At 41.2% G+C, this 13,584-nt stretch overlaps 1 pseudogene across 1 annotated transcript; it reads left to right on the forward strand.

The window, feature by feature from the left end:
• The first annotated feature begins 6,096 nt into the window (after positions 1-6,096).
• Positions 6,097-12,599, forward strand: LOC143963953 (olfactory receptor 1468-like; annotated as a pseudogene). The gene is made up of 2 exons (XR_013271056.1): positions 6,097-6,187; positions 11,610-12,599. The product of XR_013271056.1 is annotated as an olfactory receptor 1468-like (transcript).
• The last annotated feature ends 985 nt before the right edge of the window (positions 12,600-13,584 follow it).

Here is a 13,584-nt window from a genome sequence, read left to right on the forward strand (position 1 = left end):
GATAGGTCGTCTGGAGTCTAAACACGGTACGTTTGCGTGTGTTAAAAGATTTCCATTAGTGAAAAAGTGCCGGGCTAGTATCTCTGGGTATGGCCATATGGAACGGAGAAAAGACTCAGACTGACCAATTGGGAAGTCTGGATTATGTCTGATAGATGTTAGTGGGCTGCGGTGAGACGAGATATGTTGTGTTTGGCACACTGAGCGAAACACTTGTAAGGTAGATGCAACTAACGGGTGCTGTTTACAGATCATGGGGATGTGTTTCTGATCCAGCCAGGGTAGATATCTCGTCGGAATAGGTGCAAGTGTGTTCTCCAGATGTACCCAAGCTTTTGTAGCGCTATGTACTTTCCAATCTACAATTCTGGATAGATGACAAGCCCAATAATATTTCCTTATATCTGGTAAGCCTATACCACCTTTTGCTTTAGGTATTGCTAGTCTGTCGTGGCTTAATCTGGGCCTTTTTCCGTTCCACAGGAATTGCGTGCATATCGATTTATATGAATTAAAAAAGGCCACGGGGAGCTTAACGGGGATCGTTTGTAGCAAATAAAGTAATCTGGGTAAGATATTCATCTTGACGATCGAGGCTCTGCCAAACCACGAAAAGATGCCCGAGGACCATTTTTTAAGATCAGTTTGAATGGTCTGGAGTAGAGGGAGGTAATTGTGCGTATAGAGGTTCTTAAGGTTGGAAGGTAGCCTAATGCCCAGGTACGTAATAGCTGAGCTGTTCCATTTAAAAGGGAAATTTCTTTGACAATGCTCCACCGCTGTTTCGCTAAGGGATATATTAAGCGCTTCTGATTTATTAAAGTTTATTTGTAAGTTGGAGATACGTTTAAATGAGTCTAAATCTTTAAGAAGGTTGGGTAATGTAATATGTGGTTCTGTGAGAAACAATAGGATGTCATCAGCAAAAGCTGCTATCTTTTGGACTGTACCTGCCATTGACACACCTCTTATATCACTATTTGCCCTAATACGATTGAGTAAGGGCTCTAACGTGAGAACAAATAAAATGGGCGAGAGCGGGCATCCCTGACGAGTCCCGTTGGACATGGAGAAGGCGTCCGACAGGTGGCCATCCACCCTTACATGTGCTTTCGGCGAGGTGTATAGTGCCATAATATGGGAAATGAATTTGTTAGGTAGACCTATAATCTGTAAAGTTTCTTGCATATAATCCCAGGCCACTCTGTCAAACGCCTTCTCCGCATCCAAGGAGAGGAGGAATCCTTGAGTTTTGGAGGAGGAAAGCCAATTATGTATATTAATTGCTTTAATTGTGTTGTCTCTTGCCTCCCTCCGCGGAACAAAGCCCACCTGATCCAGGGAGACCAGTCCCGGCAAGAGAGGCAAGAGACGATTAGCTAGAATTTTAGCGTAAATTTTCAGGTCCACATTCAGTAGGGAAATGGGTCTATAGTTCAAAACTAGTGAATCGTCTTTGTTCGGTTTGGGAATGACCGTGATGTGTGCTGTCAGCAGATCTCGAGGAGGGGGATTTTCGGTGGAAAAATAATTAAAAGCCGCTAGGAAGCGAGGTTTCAAGATGTCAATAAACGATTTATAGTACCCAGATGTTAACCCATCTGGGCCAGGGCTTTTGCCTGGTTTTAGGCTTTTAAGGGCTATATCCAGTTCAAGTGAGGATATTGGTGTTTCAAGACTAGTGGCTGTTTCGGGAGTTATAGGAGTAGGGCCATATTGGTGTAAGAATTCTCTAATTAATTGTGTCTGTTGTGCGTTCGTTGAAAAATGATGAGCATCATTCAAGTTGTATAGGTTCTTATAGAAGTGGACAAATTGTTCAGCAATTTGATGATTAGAAGAGATCGTGTTTCCTGTTTTGTCTTTCAATTGGTGGATAGTGTTGGTAGCTTTTTGTTTGCGGAGCGCTCTGGCTAAAAGCTTGCCCGATTTATTACTGAATTCATAAAAGGTTTTACGCGAGAGTATGTAGTTTCTTTTAGTTCGTGTGGTTATGTAGTTTAATAACTCTTGTCTGGCCTCAATAAGTTCGGTAATAGAGTTCTCTACCTGGGATAATTTATGCGCTTTTTCCAGGGTTTTAATTTTATTAGTGAGGTACAAAAGATGAGCAGATCTATCTTTTTTCCGTTTAGCCACAGCAGCTATGAAAACCCCCCGAATAGTGCATTTATGTGCCTCCCATAACATCATGGGGGAGATGTCAGGGGAAGCATTCTCTTCAAAATATGTCGCCAGACGTTCCTTTGTTGTCTCAGCGATAATGGGATCAGAGAGAAGAGAAGGATCTAATCGCCAAATTGGGGTGTTAGGGGGATTATCTGAAAGTACCAAAGTCATGGATATTGGGTGGTGATCTGAAATGAATTTTGGGTCAATGGTAGCCTCAACCAGACAAGGAAGATCCCTCTGCGACAGGAATAGATAATCTATTCTGGAGTGTCTCTTGTGTGGGAAAGAAAAAAACGTGTAATCTAATTCTTGCGGATTGAGGGTCCGCCATGAGTCATGTAAATTTAATTCTTGCAATCGTAGTTTAATATTGCGCAGTGTTTTGAGTGGGACTGAGGAGGTTTTGTTCGAAGAGTCTTGTATCGGGTTAAGCGGTACATTGAAATCCCCTCCTACAACGAGGACTCCCTCCTGAAAGTCTGCTAACTTATTCATGGTCGATGTGAAAAAAGGTGCTTGACCAGAATTAGGGGCATATATGTTAGCCAGCGTGACACGCTTGCCTAGCATCGTACCTTTAACGAAAAGAAAACGAGCTTCTGGGTCACGGAGGATGTCCTCAACGTGGAATGAGCAATGCTTCGCGAACATGATGGAAACCCCTTTCGATTTGCTGTTCGAATTAGTGGCGTGTATTGCTGTGGGAAAATATCTATTCGTCAATTTCGGAATGGAAGAAGACTTGAAGTGTGTTTCTTGTAAAAATACTATTTTGGCCTTGTTCTGTTGAAGAGAGAATAATAATTGGGACCTTTTTTCGGGTATATTCAACCCTTGAATATTTAAGGAAATAATTTTAGTCCAGTCTTGGGGGTTGGTCTTGTGTGTTCGTGTCATCATGGATTTATGTGAATGTTACAATCCCTATTGAAAAAAAAGGAAAGAAGAAAACACTATCTGTTTGGGTCAATCAATCAATTAATGTAGATCTTTACTACACTATAATCCTTAGATACGTTCAGGGCCGAACGTAGCAAAGAATTTTCACCAAACCCAGTTAAGAACTGGGCCGGATGAAAGGAAAAAGTTGAGAGAATAACTTACTCAAAAGAAAGCGTAGTAGTCATACGCTAGTCAAAATTCCGGAGAAAAGCAAGAACCAGCTTGCTGATCCTAGCCACCTGTGGTGGTCGGTGCAAAGCACAGTATCCGGAACATACACTGGGTCACAAATGAAATGTTATCACATAAAGTGTTCTGACTATTAACCACTGTGTGTGGAGGATAAGCTTGAGTCGGCCGGAGGGGTAAAGGAGTTAATCCAGGTTCTACCCGCCGAACGAGGGAAAACCGAGTGTCTGTAAGTAAAACAACTGATGAGAGGTGTAGTAGTTAATATGAGAATAAGAAAATGTCCCTGTGTGGGATAGAAGAGTCGGTTGGAGAGGAAGAGAGTTTACATCTGAAAACTCTAAGTATGTGTAAAGCAACTGAATGTAGAGTATGGCTTGCAGGGAAGAGTTGCACCAACTATTAGATCGTTATGTGCAGCAGAGGATGACGTGTACGGTAAGAGTATATGACTTGTTAATCATTTAACTAAAACAGAATATAAAGTTTAGAACCATAACCTAAACAAATATACTTCAAATAAACTTTTCAAGAGAGTATATACTGTTTTTAGAGAATAATGAGTACAATAGGTCCGGAAAGTGAGGACTAATTGGGGATCACCCCACTTGTTAACAGATTAGGCCTTCTAGAACGTGTGTGTTGTTCAATAATGCAAAGTTCCAAAAAGAGAATTTTTAAGAATTTCTAGTCCCTTTTCCCTGCCTCTATTTTCCTCTCAATACGGAAGAAGTTTAGGAGACGGGAGAGATATGGGTAGAAAGGTGAAGAAGAGAGAATTAAGAGATAAAGATGGCACCAAGCGGGTAGTTGATAATCAGCAAAATAAAATAAAATAGACACCTTAATGCCAATTATATTATTAGTACTGAGACACCGTCAATATCTCCCATTCTCCGCCACTTCTTGCTAAGAGACTATACAATATTATCTTATACAACCGGGCCAAAAAAAAAAAAAAAAGGGGGGGGGGAGGGAGTGATGAATGCTCAAAAACTTTCATTCCCCCCTTTCCCTGGTGGGCAGAGAAAAGCGTGTAAGGAATACAGTTCAGTTTCTCGGTCTCTTCTTATTGGTCACACTGGCCTGTAGAAAGAGGAAGAACCTTAGAGTGCAATGTAGATCCGATAACAAAGAACAAAACCATCGTTACAGGACTCAGTCAGGACAGTAGAGTGCACTCTTCGTTTTGGCGACAAACAAGGGAATCTTCGTATGGTAAAGTTGCTAGAACGGTAACGATCAAAAACAGCATGTGGAATGATGCGAAGCAATTCTTATTCAGCGATCCCTTCGGGCTCTTCTGGAGTGTGGAGCCTTCGATGGGCTCTCTCGTAAGGACGCGTCGTTTCTCACGTCCGGGTTCCTATGATCCGAAGGCGAGCGTCTTCGTCTGGATCTTTGTTCCTGGAACTCCATCCGTTCGGTTTGGACGTATCCGCTTTTTGCTGCTTGCGGACGGTATTCTGCATACCAATCTGGTGCTTCAGTGAGGGGGATATCGATCGTTTCGCAAAAAGACCTGATATCCTCCGGGACCCGGAGAACAGCCGTTCTACCTCCCGCTGTGGCTGATAAAGCGAAGGGAAACTTCCAACGATACGGGATCCCCTTCGTACGTAAAACTTCCAATATAGGCCGGAGTTCCCTCCTCCTTTGAAGAGTAATGGTAGATAGGTCAGGGAAAATGTTAATCACAGTATCCTTATAGGTCACTGGGGTGGTTAATGCTCTCACCCTGCGAAGAATGTCTTCCTTCTGCCTATAGTCGATCAGGCAACAGATCACGTCTCGAGGTGGGTCTGATTCTCTGTGTCTTGGGCGCAGGGCACGATGAATGCGCTCCATCCCGATGGGGGAATCTGGAGGCTGTTCTAAGATGGCGTTGAACAGATTGGACACTTCTTTGTTAAGCTGCTCCGCTTCTATTGATTCTGAAAGACCTCGGAGGCGAAGGTTGTGCCTTCTCCCCCTATTGTCGAGGTCCTCCAGATGGCGATTCTGATCCCGAAGCTGTAATGTATGGGTATCGATCACCTGGCATGCTTTTCTGAGAACAGTTGAATGTGTAGCGGTGATCTTCTCCACGTCCTGAACTCTTCCCGCCATTGCTTGTAGATCTATCCGCAGATCTGAGATGGCGGACGTAAGGGCTGAGGTAAGTGTTTCTTTGATGTCCGCTGCAACGGAGCGGAGGTCATGTAAGCTGGGCTGTAGGTGAGGGGTGAGTGTTATGCCCTCAGATGGCGGGCCTTGCGGGGAAGAGTCTGAGATAGAGCCTGTCCTCTGTGACTGACCTCGTGAAGCCGCCATATTGCCGTGCTGGGTGCGGAACATCTCCGGTATATTCTGCGAGATCCTGCTCGCCTCGTCTCTCGGAGACCTCGATCTGGAAGTGGACGAGCTGTGGGACGAGGTGCCCATGTTGTGGGGGACTCTTAAGAGAATTGAGCCTCTATTAGCGGGTTAGTTTTCCTCTCGACGGCGGGAGCTATCAAGCTATGCTGCCATCTTCAGCCGAGGTCAGGCCACGCCTCATTAATCTATATTTTAAAATATATTTTTATGTATTATATCTAATCCAAAGTGGACATACGCACTACAGACTACCAGTGTCTCAATGTAATTAAATGTAGTTATTTATAAATCATCAATAAATAATTTCCCAATGTAGTTAATATAATGAATCCCAAGAAAATAATATTGCACACTACAGACCCCCAGAGTTTCATGTAATTCATTCCTGTTATTTATAGAAGCAGGAATACTACTCACTCAAAAACATTTAACATTCGGCGGACAAACATCTTTGGCTGTGCTGATTTTATTAATTGAACATTGCATACCATAAGCACTGTAAATTTCAGTGCTTTCATCCCTACAGGTATATTTTAAAATTATTTTAAAATCTTTCTATATAATGAAAAGATCATGGAAAAAAACACATATGCAACTTGAAATGTAAGCATATGGAGCACAGTTTCACCGTCCCTTGATCAGTATTACATTGCAGATATTTTTAGGTGGCTTTTGATAATACCTTGAATTCACCACTAATAGTATTTGGAGAATTTCATTTTCAGTTTTAACTAACATTAAGACATTTTCTTTTCTTTTGCTTCTCCCACAGCCTTTTGGTTCTTGTAACATAAAAATGATCCCCATGCAGTCACTCATATCAACCATTCACAATGCATTTTTTTTTTACTAGACTTGTCCCCAACAAATTAAAATTTAATTGGGCCATTTCATGTTTGTTTAATTAGCTAAAATCATCATAAACAATTGATTTAAAAAGAAATACTTGAATTTGTTTCCCCTTTGTTGCATCTCAGTACTACTTTCTAGGTTGCTTTCTGTCTACATACACTTCAGTGATGGCTGCATGCTATTTATTGGGTGGGTATCCTCACGGAGACAATAGTGGCAATACAGGCATACCCCACTTTTAAGTACACAATGGGGTTTATTTACTAAAGCTGGAAATTGAAAAACCAGGCTCACTTCTGCATAGAAACAAATGAGCTTCTAACCCCAGTTTGTTCAATTAAACTTTGGTAATAAAACTTGGAAGCTCATTGGTTTCTATGCAGAAGTGAGCCTGATTTTGCACTTTCCAGCTTTAGTAAATAAACCCCATTGTGTACTTAAAAGTGGGGTATGCCTGTATGTGTTGAAAAGGCAACATTTGTACAAAAAAGAAAGAAAGAATGGAACTTTATATGAGGCATGCCACTGAATAAATACCTAGTTTATATTAATCATTAAGTAGCCACCCAGGCCAATTCTGACATTTCTCTCCTACATGTAAAAATCATATTTGTTTGCTAGAAAATTAAATAGAACCCCCAAACATTATATATGTTTTTTTTTAGCAGACACCCTCAATAATAAGATGGTCATTGTTGCAACTTTTTTTCTCGCACGGTATTTGCCCTGCAATTTTGTTTCATGCTTAAAAAAAACAGTCAATTTAGCCCACTTTTTTTGCAATGTGAAAGATGAAGTTACGCCGAGTAAATAGATACCAAACATGTCATGCTTCAACATTGCACACGCTCATGGAATGGCACCAAACTTCGGTACTTAAAAATCCCAATAGGCGACATTTACATTTTTTTTTACTGGTTACATGTTTTGAGTTACAGAGGAGGTCTATGGCTATAATTATTGCTCTCGCTCTAACGTTCATGGTGATACCTCACATGTGTGGTTTGAGGACCGTTTACATTAGTGAGTTAGACTTATGCATGCATTTGCTTCTGTGCACGAACACACAAGGACAGGGGCTCTTTACATGTTTTTATTTTATTTTTTTATTGTTAATTTTATTTTTCTAGTTTGACACTTTTTTTGATCACTTTTATTCCTATTACAAGGAATGTAAACATCCCTTTTAATAAAAATAAGCATGACAGGTCCTCTTTACAGTGAGATATGGGGTCAATAAGACCTCACATCTCACCTCTAGGCTGGGAAGCCTAAAATAATAAAAAAAAAAAGATCTCAGCTTCCCAGACGAGGTGACGCCATAATATCGTGCCCGGCCTCCAAACGATCATAGAGACTCCGGGGACCATCTGGTCAGCTGGAAATCTCTATGGTCAACATCTGGGGCCATTCTCTGACTCACCGATTTCAGGGGTGAGTCAGTAGAAGCACCGGAGTAGGTAATCACCAGCTCTAAAAGACAATATCCGAATGATACCTGTAGCTGCAGGCATCATTTAGACATCCCGGCTCAAAGTCAAGGACATCATATGACACCCGGCGGGCGGGATGTGGTTAATATCAAATCAAGTTAAAAAGTATCAATAATCTTTGGTAAAAGACATAATATACTGTAAATAACAGTTCACTTGTATACACTAACAATTATTGTACAAAGTAAAATACATCATAATTAGCAGTACAATTGCATAGATCATTCATCCATTAGTAATAAAAACATAAGAAATTGCTCTTAGTGAGCCAAACTTGTCTGGGCATCAGTTCAAAGTGTACTCAATACACGTTTAATGGCTCACGCCACTCATCAGGAGTAAAATGCTCTGAAATTAAATCAATAACATATCTATAAATATAGGATACCCTTTAAAAGGAGAACTATCTCTCAAAAAAAGAGGTCTATAACTTACAAAATGGTCCAATAGTGACACCCAACCTATATCCAAGGGAAGACGGGGACAGGGATGATAATCTCCCCCGGGGCTGAGGTGAGGAATCTCATCCAAACCAGGGACAGCAGCCGAGTGAAGACCAGGTGACCATATCACAAACATGTGCTTGTGGGTCCTTGGAAGTCACCTACTTACTTAGAGACCTGCCACACCATAATCAAACAATTTATCACTCATCCACACTAATACTGTATGTCCTTCTTTATTGAGCCATCTGTCTGTAAAATTTAAATCACCATATATACATATATATCTATAGTCATACACTCTGGCTTTTATTGCTGGAACATAGGGGTATCAGACACAGTATATAAGATACAATATAGTATACTTCCTTTAGCTCTGAGTGACCCCCCTTTTAGGAGAGAGAGGGGATGACGGGATGGTTTTGGACCCCGGGGCTGCGATGCATGACAGTCTTCTCCCTTTCTCCCCTTCCCCTCTAAACAGGCTTGGGTGAGGCCTTGTCTTCTATGCATCGGCGTCATGACTGGATGCCCTGCTCAGTGCGTCATCATGTCTGAGCATGGGGCGGATCTCTTCCCCCCCTTTACATCTAGTTTGGACTGGAACTTGCTTGGTTCCACAGTGGATTTATATGCCGCTGATGAAGCCAAAGCTTGTCGCCATTTTCTGCTGCATTGGAGGGGTTTTTGATGACGTTGGTGGGGACCCGCCCTTCACTGGGGATAAAAGCAGCTCAGGCTGGCCAGCTGACCATTCCACAGGGGCCATTCATACAAGAGGGATCCCAGGCATGCTCACATCCACAGAAACATACACATAAGGTAACAGAGGCTCATCTATATCATACACACAACACATTTTCATATTTCACTATCATTATGGAGTGCACATAGTTATCACATGGTGGGTTTGGACTGGGATTTATTTTTGGTGGGTACAAGCACACACATCTTTCTTGTTAGCAGTCCCTTTAGCTAGCACACTCCAGCTCACTGCAGCAATCACACCATATATCACCTCCTTTCAGTCACTGGTATATGTTCACCTCATCAATAGTTCATTCAATTCACATGGTTTCATTTACATATCCTTGCAGAGCAGTGTGTGTTTTCAAGCACACACAAAATGCATGTTTGTCATATGGTTGCCTTGTTTTCACTCGGCTGCTGTCCCCGGTTTGGATGGGATTCCTAACTTCAGCTCTGGGGGAGATCATCATTACTGTCCCCTGTCTTCCCTTACATATAGGTTTGGCATCACTATTGGACCTCTTTTTTTGAGAGATGGTTCTCCTTTTAGCAACTTCAGCCCCGGGAAGATTTGGCTGCTCATTGACCAGGCAATTTTTTGTGATATGGCACTGCATCACTTTAACTGACAATTGCACAGCCGTGCGACACTGTACCCTCTGCAGTTTTTATTTTGTGCACTATAAACAAAAAAAGAGCGACAATTTTGAAAAAAACACAATATCTTTTACTTTTTGCTATAATATATATCCCATTTAAAAAAAAAATGTCATCAGTTTAGGCCAATGTGTATTCTTCTACATATTTTTGGCAAAAAAAAAACCACAATAAGCTTATATTGATTGGTTTGTGCAAAAGTTATAGCATCTACACAATAGGGAATATATTTATGGCATTATTATTTTTTTCAAATAGTATGGTGGTTATCAGCAATATTGCAGCATACAAATTGGACACTTTGACACATTTTTGGGACCATTGACAATTATACAGCGATCAGTGCTATAAAAATGCACTGATTAATGTATAAATGTCACTGGCAGGTTAACACTAGGGGGCGATCAAGGGGTTAACTGTGTTCCCTGGTTGTGTTCTAACTGTAGGGGGGATGGGACTGACTAGAGAAGGAGAGAGATCAGTGTTCATACTTAGTATGGACCCACAATCTGTCTCCTCTCCCTTGAGGGAACCGGGATTTGTGTTTTCACACACACAGATCCCAGTTCTCGCTCAGTCACGAGAGATCAGGGGTGCCCGGTGGTCATTGCATTGACTCCAGGATACAGCATCTTAAAGGGCCGACGTACAGCTATGATGGCTCGCCCAGGGGAGCCATTCTGCCGCAGTATAACAGCGGTGGCCGGTCAAGAACCAGTTAAAGGGTATCCTATATTTATAGATATGTTATTGATTTAATTTCAGAGCATTTTACTCCTAATGAGTGGCATGAGCCATGATATGTGCGTAGAGTACACTTTGAACTGATGCCCAGACAAGTTTGGTTCACTAAGAGCAATTGCTTATGTTTTTATTACTAACGGATGAATAATCTATGAAATTGTACTGCTAATCATGTTGTATTTTACTTTGTGTAATAATTGTATGTGTATACAAGTGAACTGTTATTTAAAGTACATTATGTCTTTTGCCAAAGATTATTGATACTTTTCAACTTGATTTGTAATTAATAAACAATTTAATGATTAATATAAATTAGGTATTTATTCAGTGACATACCTCATATAAAGTCCCATTCTTTCCTTCTTTTTTGTTAAAACATATATTAGGCATGGAGGTTTGCCACTGCTATGATTAGGTTGTGTCAGGTGACATTATTACATTGAAAAGGCAACATTTATCATCTCCATTGGAAGCCCATACACCAGGGTGACAACGCAAGAGCATAAATGGCGGACATGGGGAGGGTGTTGTCACTCTAAAACTTGGAGTTCCTGAACAAGGCTCGTCATGAAAAGATCACTAGGTATTATGTTCATGAAAGTTTACAAATATTGAAAATGACTTTTGAAATGACTGTTATAGGTTAAAACTTGAATGGCTTTGTTTACATCTACTTTAACTACCACACCTTGCTTCCTCTCTTCCTTCCATACCTTACTTCCTCTCTTTCTTCTATACCTTACTTAATTTCTTCCTTCCACACCTTAATTCCTCTCTTCCTTCCATATCTTACTTCCTTTCTTCCTTCCACACCTTACTTCCTCTCTTCCTTCCATACCTTACTTCTTCTCTTCATTCCATATCTTATTTCCTCTCTTCCTTCCGTACCTTAATTCCTTTCTTCCTTCCATACCCTACTTCCTCTCTACCTTTTAGTTCAAACTGAACTCAAATTATTCATATCAAATAGACACAGATGATTTGTAAGATTGTTATTTTCTATCTTCAGCTTATGGATCAGAGAAATGTGACCAGAATTACTCAAATCCACCTCTTAGGATTTCAGATTCCTCAAAGTATTACATTTTTTGTGTTTTTTCTTTTTCTTTTGATTTATTGTGTGACAATATGTGGAAACCTCCTGATCATCACACTGGTGTCCTACAGCAAATCCCTCCATTCCCCCATGTACTTCTTCCTTGCCCAGCTGTCTATATGTGATATTTTACTGTCAACTGGTATTCTTCCTAATATGATCAGAACTGTTTTGGTAAAAAAGACTATCATGTCATTTTCTGAATGTCTTTCTCAGTTTTATTCCCTTGCTATGACAGAAACTTCAGAGTGTCTTCTCCTAACAGTGATGAGTTGGGATAGATATTTGGCCATCTGTAAGCCATTGCATTATTCTTTAAAATGAACTACCAGGTTTGCTGGATACTGGTCATCCTATGCTGGATTTTAGGGATTTTTTTTACTATTGACCTATTCTTTAACAATAGCAAATTTACAATTCTGTGGTCCCAATATTATTGATCACTTTTTCTGTGATTTTGATCCAATCATGCAACTCTCCTGCTCTGACACCACTATTGCTCGTTTGGAAGTGACAGTCTTGGGTTTTATTGTTGTTGTTTTCCCATTCCTCACCATCTTTGTGTCATATTCTTATATTATTGCCACCATTTTGAAAATCCCAACTATTACTGGCAGACAGAAAGTTTTCTCAACATGCAGCTCCCACCTGACTGTTGTGTCCATCTTTTATGGTACGCTAGCTTGTGTTTACTTGGCACCTAATAGGGGGCAGACACAGACCCTAAATAAGCTTGTAGCATTACTGTATACTGTTGTTACCCCAATGATAAATCCAATTATATACAGCCTGAGGAACAAAGATCTGAAAAATGCTATTAGAAAATTCATAAATACATTTTTGAGGATTCATTTTAATAAATATTAAAATAATAACAGTTTAAAATTTGCCTCCAAGATAATCCCCCCGATTCATTTAATGTAAAGCCGCGTACACACGGGCGGACTGTATGGCCAACTTAGGCCGTCAGACAATCCGACGGACAGTCCGTCCTACTTTCGAATGAACGGACTTGACCACACACAGATGCAAAACAGTCTGTCGAAAGTTTGCGCGATGACGTGTACAGCACGTACGACGGGACTAGAAATAGGAAGTCCAATACACAGCAATGCAACCTTTCGCCGTGTAAATCCTTTCTGAGCATGCGCCATACTTAGTCCTTTGAACTAGCCTACTCACGAGTGGATTGTCCGCTGAAACCAAAGTACGACGGACAATATTACGGAAATTCCGAAATACTTAGTCCGCCAGACTGCACGCTGAAAAAGTCCGCTGAAGTCCACACACGAGCGGACTGTCCGCTGAAATGTGTTTTGACGGACTAAGTTGGCCAGACAGTCCGCCCGTGTGTACGCGGCTTAAGGGTAAACATTAAATGTTCACCACTTTCAGTGGCCATGATAACACACAAAGTGACTAGACATAGGTCTCACATGACTAGACATAGGTCTTCAAATTGGATACTTGACTATAGGACTAAAAGACAGAATCCCATCTAACTGCATGCTTATGATTCCCATAGCACTCACTCTCAATAAAGGGAAGCCTCATCTTGAATCAATTCCAGGTTTAAAATCATGGCTGCACATGCTAAATGATCTAAAGGAAGCGATTTTTCTCAAACATTTTCCATTCCATATATAAATATATAAAGCATTAAAATTATCAGACGTGTGGAAGCTGAGCTCCAGGAGGGCGATCGCAATCCACCGCCATCCGGAGCTATTTCCACGCCGACGAACACCCCTCCTGCACGGGACGGCTGCCGCGGACTCTGAGCTGCACAGCAGGGGGATATTTGAACGACGGGGACAGTGCTGAAGCCGCGGACCGCCGCGAGGCTGTGCAATCTGGCGGGCGCCATCTTGGGGCCTACCGACGAGCC

This window comes from Lithobates pipiens, unplaced genomic scaffold (assembly GCF_037356315.1).
Source record: "Lithobates pipiens isolate NorthernLeopardFrog02 unplaced genomic scaffold, aLitPip1_a1.2 Scaffold_8, whole genome shotgun sequence".
NCBI lineage: Eukaryota > Metazoa > Chordata > Amphibia > Anura > Ranidae > Lithobates > Lithobates pipiens.